Here is a 16922-nt window from a genome sequence, read left to right as displayed (position 1 = left end):
ACTGACAAAAATTGTATATATTTAAGGTGTACAACTTTATATTTTGATATATGTATACATCGTGAAATGATCTCACTTATATTTATAATCTTAAATCATCAAACTCTTCGAAGCAGAGAGTAAAATGGTGGGTTTTTAGAGGCTGAATGGAGGCGGAAATGTGGAGTGTTGGTCAAAAAGTACCAAATTATCATCATTAATACCACATTTATTTTGAATATTCCCATTTATACTAGGACATCGATACCAAAAAGAATTTTTCTAGTTCCAGAACTGTAAGATGTTAAATAGCAATACTTAGCTTGATTGTGGTGATCAATTTGTTTCCTTAAGATCTGCTACTAAGCCTCACAATTCACTAATTTAAGTTTTACTCTTTTTTTAAAAAAAAAACCAATATTTTACTGATAACAAATAAGAACACCTCGTTTGAAGAAGAGAGTAAAAAATATTCTTTAAGCCCCTCCACCACAACGTAAGATCGACTTAGGAAAGCTGATCTCAGAGGTTATTACAGAGTCCTTTCTATTACAGGCAGTATGAAACTAATGAAGATGAGTAATGGTGTCCTGAAACCTTCCTCAAGTTTACAGGTGTGCCCAATGTATAAGACTGCTGCAATGGAAAGCACCGAGCAAGAAACAAGTCTCCTGGATATTTTTTCCCTACATATGCCATTCACAATGTGAGAAGGCAAACTGAAAATTTATTCTCTATCTTGGTTTCCTAGAAAAGATATTATAGTCTATCATTAAGCCAGTCTTTATTGAGCACCTACTGTGTGCCAAGATGTTAGCTGTCCTTTATGGAGAGGCATTTATATGTCAGGGATCACAAAATGCTCTTAACATCTTTACATAATTATCACAGTCAATTCTACTAACAGTGTATAAGGCTGGGATTAATACACCCTTTTAAGTGTATCGGACACTGAGACTCAGAGATAAAGTAACTTACTTAAGGTAGATCCTAGGTAGCTTTTGGCAGAAATGAAGTTCAAATCCAGGTCTGCACCAAATTTGGGGTCTGCACACAATACTGTACTGACACTCAATTGTCTTTTAAAGTCTTCACTCTTTTTCAGCGGATTTAATTACATTCCATAAAGAAAAAAAAAGATTCTTTGCATGTTCTCCATATTGTATTTCTACCTTTTATTCACAAGATTGTTCTCACAGTAAATGCTTAAGTTTTGCCTAATGAAGCATGCATTGATAAAGTAGCATAAAAAGAGGAAAACATCAGTAAAATATCTTTTATTCCCTGAAAAAGCAGGAGTTCACTAATCATAGTTAGGGAAAAGAAAAAAAAAAGCTATGAATATAATTAACATGCTGGATATTTTTTGAACTTGTTCTTTTGGGATTGTATAAAGTTTGTCTTACCCCCTCAGGAAATATAATATTTCAGCTCTGAGTATTGTGACCATGATTTGCTTTCATATCTTTCATAATATGTAACAGTTGAAAAGTATGTCATCATTACCCTATTCCTTTTAAAAGAATATACTGAAAAAAGGCAGTTCTATTTGGATATGAGTAAGAACAAAATTTATAGAGCTCTATGAAGCTTTGATGATTAAACTTAAAACATATATCAATTCCAGCATCTCCTACTTTCCCCACCAGAGGTTAAAAGTATTATTAATGGGCATAGTCACTACTAGGAAGGTTAGATGTGCATCTTGAGTGCTTCATTTGAGGTGCCATGTTAACAAGCCCTGAAAGGAGATCCATTAGCAGCTGCAATGAGGCTTTTTTAGTCAAAGAAGGTAATTAATGGAATTATGAATAATGGTTATTATTCAATTCAATCACAGAAAATGACACTGAATATGAAAAGAAGGACTTGATATTGCCCAATAAAGTAGTTAGAATTTTGAAGAGCTGATCATATAATGGAAATAATATCCCAGGGTTGTGATACTCACTCTACAACACACCAACTCAAGACAGCTTATTCATTTGGAGCATGAAACTCTTTTATAAATTTCTTCCCCTTATTTATTTATTTATTTATTTATTTATTTATTTATTTATTTAATTTATTTATTCATGAGGGACACAGAGACAGAGGCAGAGACATAGGTAGAAGGGAAAGCAGGGTCCCCGCGGGGCGCCCAATGTGGGACTCGATCCCAGGACCCCAAGATCGTGACCTGAGCCACAGGCAGACGCTCAACCACTGAGTCACCCAGGTGTCCCTATAAATTTCTAACTTACAAATCTAGGTATAATACTAGCTTCTAGAGGTCATATGATAATCACATGAATGGTATTTATTCAATATCACTGAGTTATGTTGACTTCTAGCAAAGAGGAAAGACAGTTTCTTTACTACTCCAAATATAAGGGAACTTAAATATCATTCATTAGCTCTTCTAAAATTGTGTACATGATATAAAGGAAAGAAAACAATACTATATATAATGTTATCCCCACGTACATAATCTGAATACTTTGGTATATTTTGAAAGGGTAGAAAGTTAACTTCCTTATCCAAACCCCACTCTTTCCACCCTACACATATGTGCAAATCAAGAAAGAGCAGCTAAACCAGTGAACAGATTTTGAGTCATCTAATAAACCACAGCTATGAGTAGGTATAGTCACCATGTTGTGAAAGGTATAAGCCCATACTTAGCTCCCTCTTTTACGGATCTGAGTAAGTTGGTGTAGGACTTACAAAGGGCCTTGTAGGTTCCCTCTCTCTTGTTCTGCTTCTATGTGCATGTTTGAGAGTGGTTACCATAGAGGCAAATTTCTATATCATGTGGTAGTACTTATTAGTTCTCTACCTACTACCCAAAGGTAGGATCTCAAGATGTGAATGGAAGTTTTAATGGATGGCAAGAGACTGCATCTCAGACCCTGAGCATAAGTGGTAATCATGGTCCAGGTTTTTCAGAGTTTGAATTAGAATATTGAGCACTCAAGCAGCTATTACGAGGGCATACTTGGATTCTTACCATTTATCCTTCAAGCATTTATCTTCTCTTGGAACTCCAGTGGAAACAAGAAGAAGATTTCTATTTTTGTGGATTTAAGGGCCATAGAAAAATATTGAAACTCTCCTAACACTACACTGATTACTTATAACGAATGCCAAAAAAGAATGAGAAGGTTGAAGATAAAACTGTAATCATATTACCATGGGTTCAACTGAATGAGGTTTGAAATGTTCTTGGAAAATCTAAGCCAGGGTTAGAGGGATATATGTATAGATATTTAAATATATGTGTATGTATAGGTATTCAAATATATGTTCATAGATATTTATACATAAGAATATAATCACAATTTTTCATAGATACAGGTGATCTAATTTGCTTCATTAAGAGGCTCATTCTGAAAATTCTCTTATGTTTTCAAATGATTTAAGTATATGCTTAGTAGCTTCATTGCTTAGTAGCTTCATTTGCTTGGTTAGAGAATTATGCCAACAAAGCCATGGTTATGAGTAGATTACTACAGAAGCATCTAAACAAAACTGAAACGGACAAGATCCCACCCATCTTGTCAAATTTCCTTTTGAGGGAATGTACAACGTTCCAAATGTAGTCATCCAAACCGAAACTGAATACCTGGTGATAGTACTAATAACATTGGGCCATGACTCTGTGTGTGTGTGTGTGTATATAATATAAAATATTATATTTAATATTTTTAATCTCCCAGGCAGAGGGAGAAGCAGGCTCCATGCTGGGAACCCGATGTGGGACCCGATCCAAGGTCTCCAGGATCACGCCCTGGACCAAAGGCAGTGCTAAACCGCTGAGCCACCCGGGTTGCCCCCATGACTATATCTGATATGCCATATATAACCAGTCCTTTTCAAACCTTGCTTATTTGTATGGAAAAGAGACTGGAGTCTGAACAACCCAAAGGAAATGAATACCATGGTTAAACCCAAAATAACAAAATCAAATGAATAATGAATTCGGTATAGCTTTTGTTTGTTTTTACTTTGTGATGAATAGTCTCACTAACTGAAATCCTTTATTTTACCACAAAGAGCAACTTTTCTAGTAGAAAAGGCAGATAATAATACTACATGTGTCAGACATAGTGCTTTCACTGTGTCTCTTTAAGTATCTTAAATCTCACCAAACTATATAAAATATTTTAGAAATAAACAGATGAAGACTCAGAAAGGTCCATGATTTTTTAAAAAGCATATAGTTAGTGAGCAGTGAAGTAGTCTATCTCCAAAGTCTATCATTTTCAAATACAAAATACCAAATACTAACTAGTAACTGGTAACTAGTAGTTTCCTCATTCTCCCTGATTCTTCTGAAAGGGTTGCCTTATGCATTTGCCTCTACTCATTGGTAAAAGAGACACGAAGGTTAAAAAAAAACCAAACACAAAACATAGATAATTACCTCAAGTTTTCAGAGTGGTGGTAAGTGAAAATGAAAGGTCAGTGAGGGAGTTAAAACAATTTCCAAAGACCATATGCCTTACATGAATAAATTAGCTACCTGTTCCTAAAAAAACTTCCATATGTCAGATAAATACAGAAAATTATGAAATTGCCTATTTTTATTTCAAGGTATGTTTCTTTAAAATGCCATCTTTTGATGAATATTTTTGAAACGTAAAAAGCAGTGAGTACTAAAAACAAACTTTAAAAAAATCAACAGAGTTTTTTAAATAAACCATCACAAAATCAAAATGACACTTTTCAAATTGATGTCTCACAATATATTATATCTCTCCAACACTGTTCCAGTTTTCCCGGAAAGAGGCAGAAACTGTGTACCATTGTAGGAGCTTCTAACAAAGGCATATAAAGCAGGTACCATTTGCTCCTTCACTGGTCAGTTTTTAGGGGGAAATTTGTACCTCAAGAAAAACCTGAAGTGAAAATCTTAATCTTTATTGTGTATGTCAAAGATTAATGTGGGTTGTGTTTGCTCTAAGTAGGTGCTGAAGTTATATAATAAGGGGACCCCTCTGAGAGTTTTACAATCTATTAAAGGGCAAATATAACCATAAATATGAAGATAACACAAGAAACTATTATATGTAATGCCTTGTTAAAGATGTATTCATTCATTTATAAAATATATAAATACTATTTGTATTATAAGTATTCATAGAAGGGGAAAACACAATCTCCTTATGGTATCCGGGACAGTTTATGGAGCTTGAGGCATTTGAATGCTGAGTTAAAGAGAAGGGATTTCAACAGATTAAAAAAACATGAACAGCTTCATAGAATATTCAGTTTGATGTGTACAATACATCCATATAAAGAAGTACTTTGGAGATCTGCTGAAAAGATAAATTAAGGTCAGACTGTGTAGATTTTAAATGCTAAGCAAAAGGAGTCTGAATGTAATGCAGAGAGCAAGGAGGATTTACTGAGGTTTTTGTTTGCTTTTGGAGCATGGATATAATACAGTATATAAATATTTGCAAAAATATTTTGTAATCAAGTCTCTTAAAAGCCCTGCTTTAGTATACAATTGAATTATATGATAAGTTTCTTAAGAGTGGTTGCTTCTAAGGGCAGGGATTATTGTTCAGGGTTAGAAAGGAAAGTTACATTTCATTATGTATCATTTATTTTTATTTTTTTTTCAACCATGAGTCTGTGTTCTCTGCAATTTAAAAAGTAAGGTACAAGAGAAAAAAAAAGCCTCACTACAGTACACTTGAATCTTGCTTTCTCTTAAATTCTTTGTTTTTTGTCAAGTAGTAATGTTAGAGTTCTAAAAAAATTGGATGTTTTATAATTCTGAGTTAAGTACTTTTCTATAATAATTTTGTGTGACTTCCAGAAAGTCTTATTTGTATGAAAAATTTTGCCTGTACAAGTAAGATTATTTGGCGGGTGCCTGGGTGGCTGGGCTGGTTAAGCATCTGCCTTCAGCTCAGGTCATGATCTCAGGGTCCTGGGATTGAGCCCCACATCAGGCTCCCTCCTCAGCAGGGAGTCTGCTTCTCATTCTCCCTCTGCCTCTACTCCCTACTCATGCTTCTCTCTCTCTCTCTCTCTCTCTCTCTCTCAAATAAATACAATCTTTTTTTTTTTAAAGTAAGATTTTTTTCGTAATTTTACAACAATAGTAAAAGGAAGAGGATCTGGGAAGTAAATATAAAGGATTGAATTTAATGCTTAAATAGAAATACAGAACAGAAAAGCAATCCATAAGTACTCTTGGACTACTTGCTTCTTAACTGAGGAATTGATTCTATGGTACCTATAGGAGATTATCATCAAAAGTCTAAGACTACACACCAATTAGAATGGCCAAAATCCAGAACACTAACAATACCAAACGCTGGTGAGGGTATGGAGCAGTAGGAATTCTTCATTCATGCAAAATGCACTTTGGAACACTGGTGGTTTCTCTCGAAAATCAACATACCGGGGATCCCCGGGTGGCCCAGCGGTTTAGTGCCGCCTTCAGCCCAGTGCGTGATCCTGGAGTCCAGGGATCGAGTCCCACATCGGGCTCCCTGCATGGAGCCTGCTTCTCCCTCTGCTTGTGTCTCTGCTTCTCTCTTTCTCTCTGTGTCTCTCATGAATAAATAAATGAAATCTTTAAAAAAAAAAAGAAAATCAACATACTCTTATCATACCATCTAGCTATCATGTTCCTTGGTATTTACTCAAAGGAGTTGAAATTTGAGGTCCACATAAAAACCTGCACGTAGAATATTTATAGCAGTTTTATTCACTCTTGCCAAACTTGGAAGCAGCCAAGATGCCCAGCAAACCAGTGCATCATAAACTGTGGTATATCCAGGTAACAGAGTATTATTCAATGCTAAAAGGAACTGAGCTATCAAGTTATGAAAAGACATGCAGGAACCTTAAATGGATATTACTAAGTGAGAGAAGTCATGTGAAAAGGTCACATAGTGTATGATTCCACCCATATGGCATTCTGAAAATAGCAAAACACTAGAGACAGTAAAAACATCAGTGGTTGCTAGGGCTTGAGAGGGTAGTGAATAAGCAGAGCATGGAGAATTTTTAGGGCAGTGAAAATACTCTGTATGATACCATAATGATGGATGTTATTATATATTTGTCCAAACCCACAGAATGTACATCAGGAGTGAACCACCATGTAAACTGTGGACTTGGATAATTATAAATGCATCAGTGTAGCTCATTAATAGTAACAAATGTAGCACATTGTTTGAAGACATTAATAATAGGAATGATTATCCATGTTCAGGGGCAAGGGGATATGAAAATTGTGAAACGTGGACCTTCCTCTCAATTCTGTTGCGAACTTAAAGCCACTCTAAAAAAATTGTCTTAAAAAAAATCTATAGACTAATTCTGATCATAGGTAACTACATATCTAATAAGATGTCAAAAGTAATTAAAAAGAGTACCCCTAGATAGTAGAAAGTTTTTTTTTTCCTGGAGCTCTTCCCATTTGGTTCTTGTTAAAATGAGTAGTGACCCTGAGAAAATGTTAGAGCCTCTTTCCAGAGGCCCCCTTCTTACTCACGGAATCTAGCAAACTCTCCTTTAAGACTTAATACAAGACTAACAGATGGGCAGGCTCTGTGCGTGGAGGGTCTCCCCTCTGCCATGTGCAGGGAGAGTGACTCTGTTGCCCCGTGGACCACAAAGGAACAATGAGGACCATGGCAGAGTAGCCTGGGATGAAGGTTCAAGTCTTCCTGTCCCACAAGACAGGATGGCAGCATTACAAACACCAGTGTCATCAAAATCTATGCACATGGTGGCCCTTGCAGTGGAGCCATGCACAGCCTGCATGACCTAACCTGGCAACCCTCTCCCTGAACGGAGCACCTACTAAGTGTCCTTAGCTTGGTGAGAACTGCTCTGAAAGCTTCCCAAATAGGTTGAGTTCTGTCCTATTCCTGAGCATGAAATTTGTCTAAACCCTGAGACCAAAAAGACCTGAAAGCTTACAGGCTGCTCAATTGGGGTCAAAGAACCGATGAGTCGGTACGTTACCAAGCAGCAGAAGACAGTGTTGATCCTCTTTCTATGTGTTGGTTTGTTTCCTCTGGAGACTTCTCACCAACTTAACCTGCTGCCAGCTTCATCAGAGACGTGAGTAGATACAAGAGAATAACAAAGTGCCTGAGACGTTAGAATTAGGGAAAGGGGAAAAGAGCCCTAGAATAAGTGGCTCCTAATAAAGCAACAATGGTAAAGGAGAAGAATAACAGCTTTCTCAAACAGGGAATAAAAGAAAGGAAAGAAAACTGGAAGGGAAGGAGGGAGGAAGGAAAAAGAGGAAGTGAGGGAGGAAGAAAAAGCAAACAAACAACTATCTTCATAGTTCTGCCTTTTCCAGAACATCATATGGTTGGAATCCGACCTACAGTATGTAGCCTTTGTAGATTGGCTTCTTTCACCTAATTATATGCACTTAAGTTTACACCATTTCTTTTTGTGCATGGAAGGAAGGAAAGACAGAAGCAAGAGCCCCCTAAATAAAAAATCTAGCATAAAGACTTGAGAACTTCAGGAACTAAAAGACAACATGTTGTTCACTCCTGAGTGCAAGATATATCTCAAAACACAGCAAACATGTAAAAAGGTAAAAATAACTAGGGGAAATAGAATAATGAGAAAGTTATGAAAAATCTAGGAGACAGAAAATGTGAATACAAGACACATGAGAAGGAAAAACATGAACACACACACAGAAGAAGAAGAAATCCAAGATAATAATAAAAAATTTCCAAGTTTAAAGAAATATTTAATTTTGCATCACAAACAGAGTTGTTTTTTTCCCAAAAGGACATCTACACATATCCTGGTAAAGTTCCAGAGAAAGTGCTATGACATCTAGACAAAAGTAAACAAAGTTACTTACAAGGAAATAATCATATAGTGTAAGATTTCCTTCATTATATCCCAGGAAATGGGAACATGAATATGGAAGTGAGAATACTAAAATGATTCTAAGTCACAGACAGACATATATCATTAATAGTGGTTATCTGGACTGCAGACAAAGTTATAAAGTGCAATGAAATGAGTAAAAAAAAAAGTGAGCCACATTTTAAGGCTATTTTTTAAATTATGCTGATGAAAATCCCACGTATGTAACATTTACAAATGTAAATTGTTACAATTACCTCACCCGTATGTATGGGGATATTTAGAGAGAAAGCGGTATGGAAGAGAGTTAGCAAAAAGACTTTTTATATTGAATATACAAATATTTTTATCTGAATATAAAGCTTCAGAGTTTTAAATTTTTCCTACCTATACTGTCCTTCATGTCTTAAAGTTATTATCATGCATTAGTTATATAATATCAAGGGAAATGATACAAACTATTCTTATTTTGGAGGGAGAAAAAAGTTCTCCCAACTTTTGATTCCTCATGACTCCTCCCAGGGGTCTTCAGTTCTATTTACCAAAATACCATGAGTTAAATGAAATCCTTCCTGTACCTGAAGATCTCTAAAAATATGAAGGAACATTAGAAATGTATTTGAACATAAATTTAAGCTGTTTTGAATGATCCCTCCAGGACTCTACTAACTACCCTCTAGAAACTCTTGCTCCCTCCACCATCTATCAACATTCTTAAACTTTATCCTCATCTTAAATTATGCTCACATTTTTCTTCCTAAAAGATATTCTTTAAGATACCCATTTCTTTTACACAAGAAATATGCATTCTCATTCCAAATCCTCTTCCAGCCCCCGATTTCCTTTGCTCCTTCTTCCCACGGTCAAATGTCATTTACCGTGTGTTCTTACTAGACAGTGCCAACCCTCGGTGTCTAGAAGAAGCAGGACAACACCAACTCAAAGCCGCTTGGCCTAGGATTTTTTCCAGGTAATACCTGTGCTGTGGATGTTAAATACTATTTTGGAAACAAGAAGCTGTAGCCCACTTATTGCCAAGGTAGGTGCGGGATGACCTTGGAAATAATCTCCTTTATAGGAGTCCACCAAATGACCCTCTCCGTCATGCAAATGTATGGCAAGTAATCATCCTTCTGAGACCAAGGGAGCAGGGAATAAATCGACCTTCCACACTCTGACCAAAGCTGCCGCAACCAATTGTTCTTCAGTAATGAGAAATGAGTCTAATGGAGGAAATACCTCAACTTAAAGAGTCCAAGAAGCCTCCTGGGAAGAATGAGGGCAAGGCTCAGAAGCTTTCCCAGGACCCAGAGGAGACTGAAGCTTTATATTCAGGAACAAGGACAACAACAAGGAACCAGGGCATTTGAAAATGGGCACCTCTTGGGTACTGGGTTTCTGACTACCCATCACTGAAAAAGCCTCCAAACCCACAGCGATCCTGGATGTTAAGGAAACCTCAAAACGTTGGTATTAAGCTTTTTGCTGAAGCGTATAGGTGATAACTCATGCAATTAATTGGACAAGTACAATATTCAACCACATTTTAGCACTGAACTTTGTGAAGCAGGTCATACAACTTATGCTGAAGGAAAAAAAATCACATTTGTTACAATCATTTCCAGATATGAAGTATTTGTACCATGAAAATAACTGTCTCTGTAAAGTGAAGTTATAAATCATCTCATGATAAATTATTTCCCGTTACTCTACCTTGCACAGATGCTAACACTTCAATCATTCTTTCTCTATAAATGCTGTTTTGTTTCCAATATTAATGCAAACGCAGAGTTAATGTTTCATAATCTCACCCCATGGATATAAACATCCTTTCTCTGCTGACTTCACAGTCATGTTAAAAAACACTCTTGCTTCAATGACACTTTCCTCTGATAGTAAATTGCTTGCTGCAAACATCTTAGCCAAAGCGGATCAATTTTATTTGCTTTTGTTTCTCATTAACACAGTTCAATAAATAAATTATTCATTATAAAGTTTAACACCCAATTATTGTACACAAATGTAATACAGAAGATGTTTGCAAACTTCTCCTGTAAAGGCACAGATAGTCTAAATTTCGGGCTTTGTGGGCCATTTGATATTTGTTTCAACTACTCAATTATGCCACCAAAGATTAAAAGCAGCCCTGGATAATATGCAAATGAATTAGCATGGCTGTGTTCCAATAAAACTTTATTTATAAAAACTGGTGGCAGGCCAGATTTGACCTGTGAGCCATAGTTTGTTGACCCCTGCCCTACATAAAAGGCTGAGAAATAATTTCACACTTTAAAGATCTTTTCGTATTAACTAACCACCAGTTACAGAGTGTATTTATTATATATCAAAGATTCAGCCAAAGTAGAAGTGCAATGAAGCTCAACTTGACTTCTGTAAATGTATCCAAAGAATTCCACTGAAGTGTACTTGTCTCAGTTTTCTTATTATTATCCCATAATCCAGGAGGCTACTAAGGGTAGAGAGTGGGAGCAATATACCAGGGTGCAGACCATTCCAACCAGTGCCAGTGAACAATAACTTTCCTGAAAAAATTTTTCGTCTAAGTTCCAAACAACTGCTTTGGTTATTTTTGAATTTTAATGTTTTATCATTTCAAATAGTCATGTTTTATAATTTGTCCTTAAAAACAAACAAAAAATCCATTGTATTCTACATTGATTTAAATAGTTTTGTTAAACAGCCTCTGAGACACCCATAGGTCTTCAAGAGAGTTCATTTCCATTTGTGACATTTTAGATCATTTGAACCCACTTTAGGCACAGTTTGTATCTCTAACCATTGTGATACTACATATCCCTGCATTTAAACAGTAGGAAGAATGATATGGATACAGAAATAAACCAAATGGGAGTTACTTCACCTCTGTCATTCAATTAACCATTAACTCCTTGTTCTTTTTATGCATTTGTACATTTTTTGGAGTTTATTGTGAAAACTTTTATGCATCTGTTTCATATTTAGTCTCATGTTAAGAATTTCTTCTCTTTTTGTGTATATCTTTTGTTTTATGTGAAACTTCTTGAAATCAAAACCAGTAAAACTGTTCTTTCACCAAATATGAGCATAGGTAGACCAAGGAATACATTTATATTGTCTACTGAGCATGAATATATAAAGAAAATTAATTTGGATGGTCATTGAAAATTTGTAGAAGTTAAAACTAGAAAACAGAATGTTATTAATTATTGATGTAACTAAAATGTTGGCATGTTTCTTTTCTTTAATGTATTAATACAATTTAGAAGTAATGCTTTTTTGTACTGAACACTTGTCTTATTTTTTCAAATCTTTATATATACTGGCCTGATAAACCTATGTATATACATGTATACATATATGTACTGCACACACAAGAAGTTCAATAATAGAAAAATGTCACTGTTTTGGTTTCTTTTTTGGCCATTATGATTACTGGTTTCATTTCATGATTATTATAAAGCATGTTTTGTTGAACAGTCAAGAGGGAAGTCTTAATACTCCACTCTGTGTGTCAAATATACTAGGTACGCTACTGGCATACACTGGAACATGAAGAGTTAGGGGACAGATTATGTGGGGCCCTGTAAGCCACTGTCAGAATTTTGACTCTCATTCAGAAAAAAAAAAGGAAGCCTTTTTTTTTTTTTTAAATTAGAGGAGTGGCATGATATAACTTACATAATAAAATTAACACGCTGGAAGCTTTCTTGAGAATGCTTTCTAATGGCTTACCAGGGAATAAGCACGGATGAATGGAGACTGAATAGGAAGCTACTGCAAAAATACAGACAGTACATAATGGTGGCTTGGGAAGAGTAAAACAAAGAAAGCTGTGACAGCAGGATTTATTTGGATACATTTTTTAAAAGATTTATTTATTTGTAGGGGGGGGAGCAGCGGGAGAATAGCAGATCCCCACTGAGCTCACAGCCAGCAGTGGGACCCCAGGACTCTGACATCATGATCTGAGCCGAAATCAAGAGTTGGCCGCTTAACAGACTGAGCTATCCCAGTGCCCCATTCTGGATACATTTTGAAGCTAAACCCATTTAATATCCTGGGAGGTTTGGGATCTCAGATGAGAAAGAAAAATGAGAAAAACTCCAAAGTTTTGTCCTGAATAATTTGTAAGAATTGGATTGTCATTAACTGAGATGATGGACTATAAAAGGAACAACACCGGTAAAAAGATCAGAAATTCAGATTTGGATGCATCGAGTAAGAAATGTCTACTCACCACTCAAGTAGTGATGTCAAGTGGGTAGTTTAATATACGAGTTTGGAGTATGGGAGAGAAGTCTGGATTGCATATAAAAATGCAATGGTTCCTAGAGTATAGAGAAAAATGAAATGCATCAGACTAAATGAGATTACCAACAGAGTATATAGATGAGGATGAAACTCTTAAGCACCCCAACATTAGGAAGTTAGGACAAGACGATAAATCAGCAAAGATGGGGGCAGCTGGTGGCTCAGTGGTTGAGCAACTGCTTTTGGCTCAGGTCATGGTCCCAGGGTGCTGGGATCGAGTCCCACATTGGGCTCCTTGCAGGGAGCCTGCTTCTTTCTCCCTCTTCCTATCTCTCTGCCTCTCTTTCTGTGTCTCTCATGAAGCTACTTGAAGAATTTTGCCAAGAGTAAGGCATTGTCAGAAAAAAGGTTGGTGCAGTGTATATCTGTGTGTGTGTTTGTGTGTATGTATTCAAAATATGCACTCAAAAACACCAGCCATTGTTAGTCATAATTATAACATTGTCATATTTTAAGATAGATTGACTGGCCTATCCAATTCACAGATCATTGATGAAACTAGTTAAAAAACTAGTTCATTTGCTTCGTTGGGGCTCACCATGCTCCAAAATAACACTCACATATCACTTTAAATTATTGTTGATAATTAGGTTTTAATTGGTTTCATAATTTTGTTCCCATCTAATGAATAAACATGTTTGGGACTTTTATCGCTGCAGAATAAAAGAAATATCATGTATATAAAAATTTAAATATAATTTGAGTCAATCCTACAGATTGGCAAGATATTTCTTTCCTTTTTAAGTGCTCTGTTCATTATTCATGTTGAAGAGAAACAGTTCTACTAGACTACTCATCATTCCCTGTACACACCCTGACATTTCACACCTCCCTGCCTTGGCTTATGTTCTTTCCCTTGCCTGGTATCCTTCCACTTGATGAGTTCTTTCTCCTCTGAATAGCACATCCAGAATTATTAACTTCCTCTTCGGTTATCCTATAGCATTTTAAATATCTCTGCATTAAGCTGCAGTAGTAATTTACACGATTGTATTCTATTTAATTGTTTATATACAGAATTTACTTTACCTTCTAGAACTCTAAGAAGATTGAAACCTTGTCTGTCCTTGTTACAGCTTCCTTATTCCTGGCAGAGTAGGCGCTCAATAGTATTTCTTAAATGAATGAGTTTACTGGATGACCCTTTCTTCTTGATTTCTAAGGTGCTATTTCAAGAAAACCTGTCTACTCAATGAAAGTTTTTCTGGAAGGAGAAGCTGCATTCAGCAAGTGCCAATTTAAGAACAGATCTTAGGGATCCCTGGGTGGCACAGCGGTTTAGCGCCTGCCTTTGGCCCAGGGCGCGATCCTGGAGACCCAGGATCGATTCCCACGTCGGGCTCCCGGTGCATGGAGCCTGCTTCTCTCTGCCTGTGTCTCTGCCTCTCTTTCTCTCTCTGTGACTATCATAAATAAATAAAAATTTAAAAAAATATTTAAAAAAATAAGAACAGATCTTAATTTAAGAAATATTAAGGTGGAAAAATTATTTTATTTACGTCTCTGAATTGATGTAATTCAGTAATGCCTATTCAAAAGGCAATCTATACATTAAGACAGAAACAGAAAACACATTAAATGAATGAATAAAAGAATGTATGAAATATTTCACGGTAAAACTGTATATTTTATCTTGGAAAATGACACTGCATATAAAAACGGCAGGCTCTTGTTCAGAAATGGCTTTAATTCCAACCCTGTCTGTTTTTCCTCTTAACAATTTTGAAAAAAATAATAGCTTCTATCCTTCTGTTCTTCGTAGGTGATAACTGCCCTCCCAATTAATCATCTCATCCTTTTTCATCAATTATTACATTCCCCTCTCTCAAGTTGATGATGTCCTTGCGTGGTTACATACAAGCAGAATTAAGCTTAAGGACAAAGGAACATTATTTAAGCGATTTGCAATCGCTTTTTAAAAATTTTGTGTTATTATTAAATAGAGAGCAGAGGACTATTAAGGGGACATCAAAGTGTTCAGAAAATTTGCATCCTAAGAAAGTCATCAATCAGTTATAGCATCATGGCCTGACTGATCACAAGCACTCAGAGGTCTTGAGTGACTTCATAGGGTCTATCTACACTGCAGTGGCAACTAATACTCTACATCCCAAGAAGAAGATGAAAGGAAAAAGTGATATACCAATGCCAGTGTTTCAAAATCTGATCTCTAATCCGCAGAGCAAAAATTTTAAGGTCTACCCTTTTAGAGTATTAACATAGCAACATACCATGTCATGAAGGGTATAAATTAAAGGTAAATAAATTCACATTTAGAGGTAACACTGAAATCAGCAATTGGGAATTGGAACAAATAACTTTATCCTTATTTTAAATGCTCAATCTCTATGGATACTAAATTTCATATTGATTTTATTTCAATTCTCTGGTTTATGTTTTCTCAAGATCTTTTAAAACTATACTGTACAGTAAAGAATTACAAAACTACCATCATTTTACATAAGAAGGTTTAGACACAATACAAAAGATAATATATTAAATATCATATCAATCTAAGCACAAAATCTAAAGGGCTATGTTCACTGGGAAAAAAATCTGCTTAGGACTTTTATTTATAAATAGTGAATCAGTGACTTACAAGGGTGTCATTATTTCTGATAAAAGTGGAAATGCTATTAAACAAATGCCATGGCACACCAAATTATTTAGTTATAATGCAATTCTTTTCATCATGAGTGCTTTAGTGGAGATCATTTTATATCTACAAAAATGAAGATGAAACAGACACAGAGTTCTCTACAGCAATTTTAAAAATAAAAGCAAGTGCTGTGAAACACTATTGAAAATATATTCCTTGACATGCACAGCTCTTTGTTGTACAATGTCTATGTTCTGTGGGTCTCTTTTCATGACGTGTTCAGCTCTTTGAGTATAGCAATTACAGGCTGATGGAGATTTTTAAGGTTGCTAAACTTGAATGGAACTTAAGAGCGGCTACTTGGTGCTGAAGAGTACAGATAAGAAAGTTCAATCATTTACTAGTAAAAAACAAATCTCTTCTTTGATAATAAATGAGCATACAACAAAGTCACAGAGTAACACTGGTTGTGCTCAATAGTCATTATAACCACCCCAGCAAAGCGCTTTTACTACAGACCATAGGACTGAAGATAGAAATAATTTTGTTACACAGGATTTTTTTTTCAAAAATGTTATCTACTATGGAATAGTAAGTATCTTATCCTCATTTGGAAAATTTTAAAAAGGAAAAAAAGATTTATTCTTTTGTTCTCAGTGATTCAATTTATCTATTGTTTTTTAACTTTGTGATTTTGTTAATTTCAGGGCTTAAGTACTAAAGTAAAAGTATAAGCATATATGAACTAAAGAAAATCCACTAAGGAGTGACTTTACAAATTTCCCCTAAAAAGTTTTGGATATAAGTTTCTAGAGCAATATTAGAACATAGTTCTGTTTTTAAAATTTCAGGTTTTTTTTTCTTTAAATTAGGTCTTATTAACCTACATTAAAATTAGCACATAAATATTCAATATTTTGTGGGTTGACAATTGCATACATTTATACAACAGTGTTCAAGTAAGATACAGGGCATTTCTAACACCCTACAATATTCTTTTGCCTTTTAACAATGGAAACTTCAAAGAGACTGGATTGTGACCAATATATGGATTCTCAATGGTGAAGTATAAGATTCTTCCATGAAGTGTATCTTAGAAAACAAGTAAGACTAGATTCTGGTCCTTCTTACCTTTGTTAGGGTCTATACTTTAGCCAACATTAAATGTTTGCTTACT

The 16922-nt window shown here is 35.5% G+C and overlaps 1 protein-coding gene across 17 annotated transcripts in view; it reads right to left on the bottom strand.

Annotated features, from left to right (window-relative positions):
* Positions 1–16922, bottom strand: part of RALYL (RALY RNA binding protein like) — a 714416-nt gene that overhangs the window by 411518 nt on the left and 285976 nt on the right. For 4 of the 17 annotated variants that reach the window (XM_038579633.1, XM_038579634.1, XM_038579631.1 and 1 more), the window contains one exon: positions 13073–13163. The exons of the other annotated variants lie outside the window; for them this stretch is intronic. The gene's annotated coding sequence lies outside the window, so the exon portion shown is untranslated. The remainder of the gene's footprint in view (positions 1–13072; positions 13164–16922) is intronic. 17 annotated transcript variants of the gene reach the window in all.

The sequence above is a fragment of the Canis lupus genome, chromosome 29, assembly GCF_011100685.1.
Source record: "Canis lupus familiaris isolate Mischka breed German Shepherd chromosome 29, alternate assembly UU_Cfam_GSD_1.0, whole genome shotgun sequence".
Lineage (NCBI taxonomy): Eukaryota > Metazoa > Chordata > Mammalia > Carnivora > Canidae > Canis > Canis lupus.
Note: the sequence above shows the minus strand (reverse complement) of the source record. Positions and strands in the feature narration are given on the sequence as shown.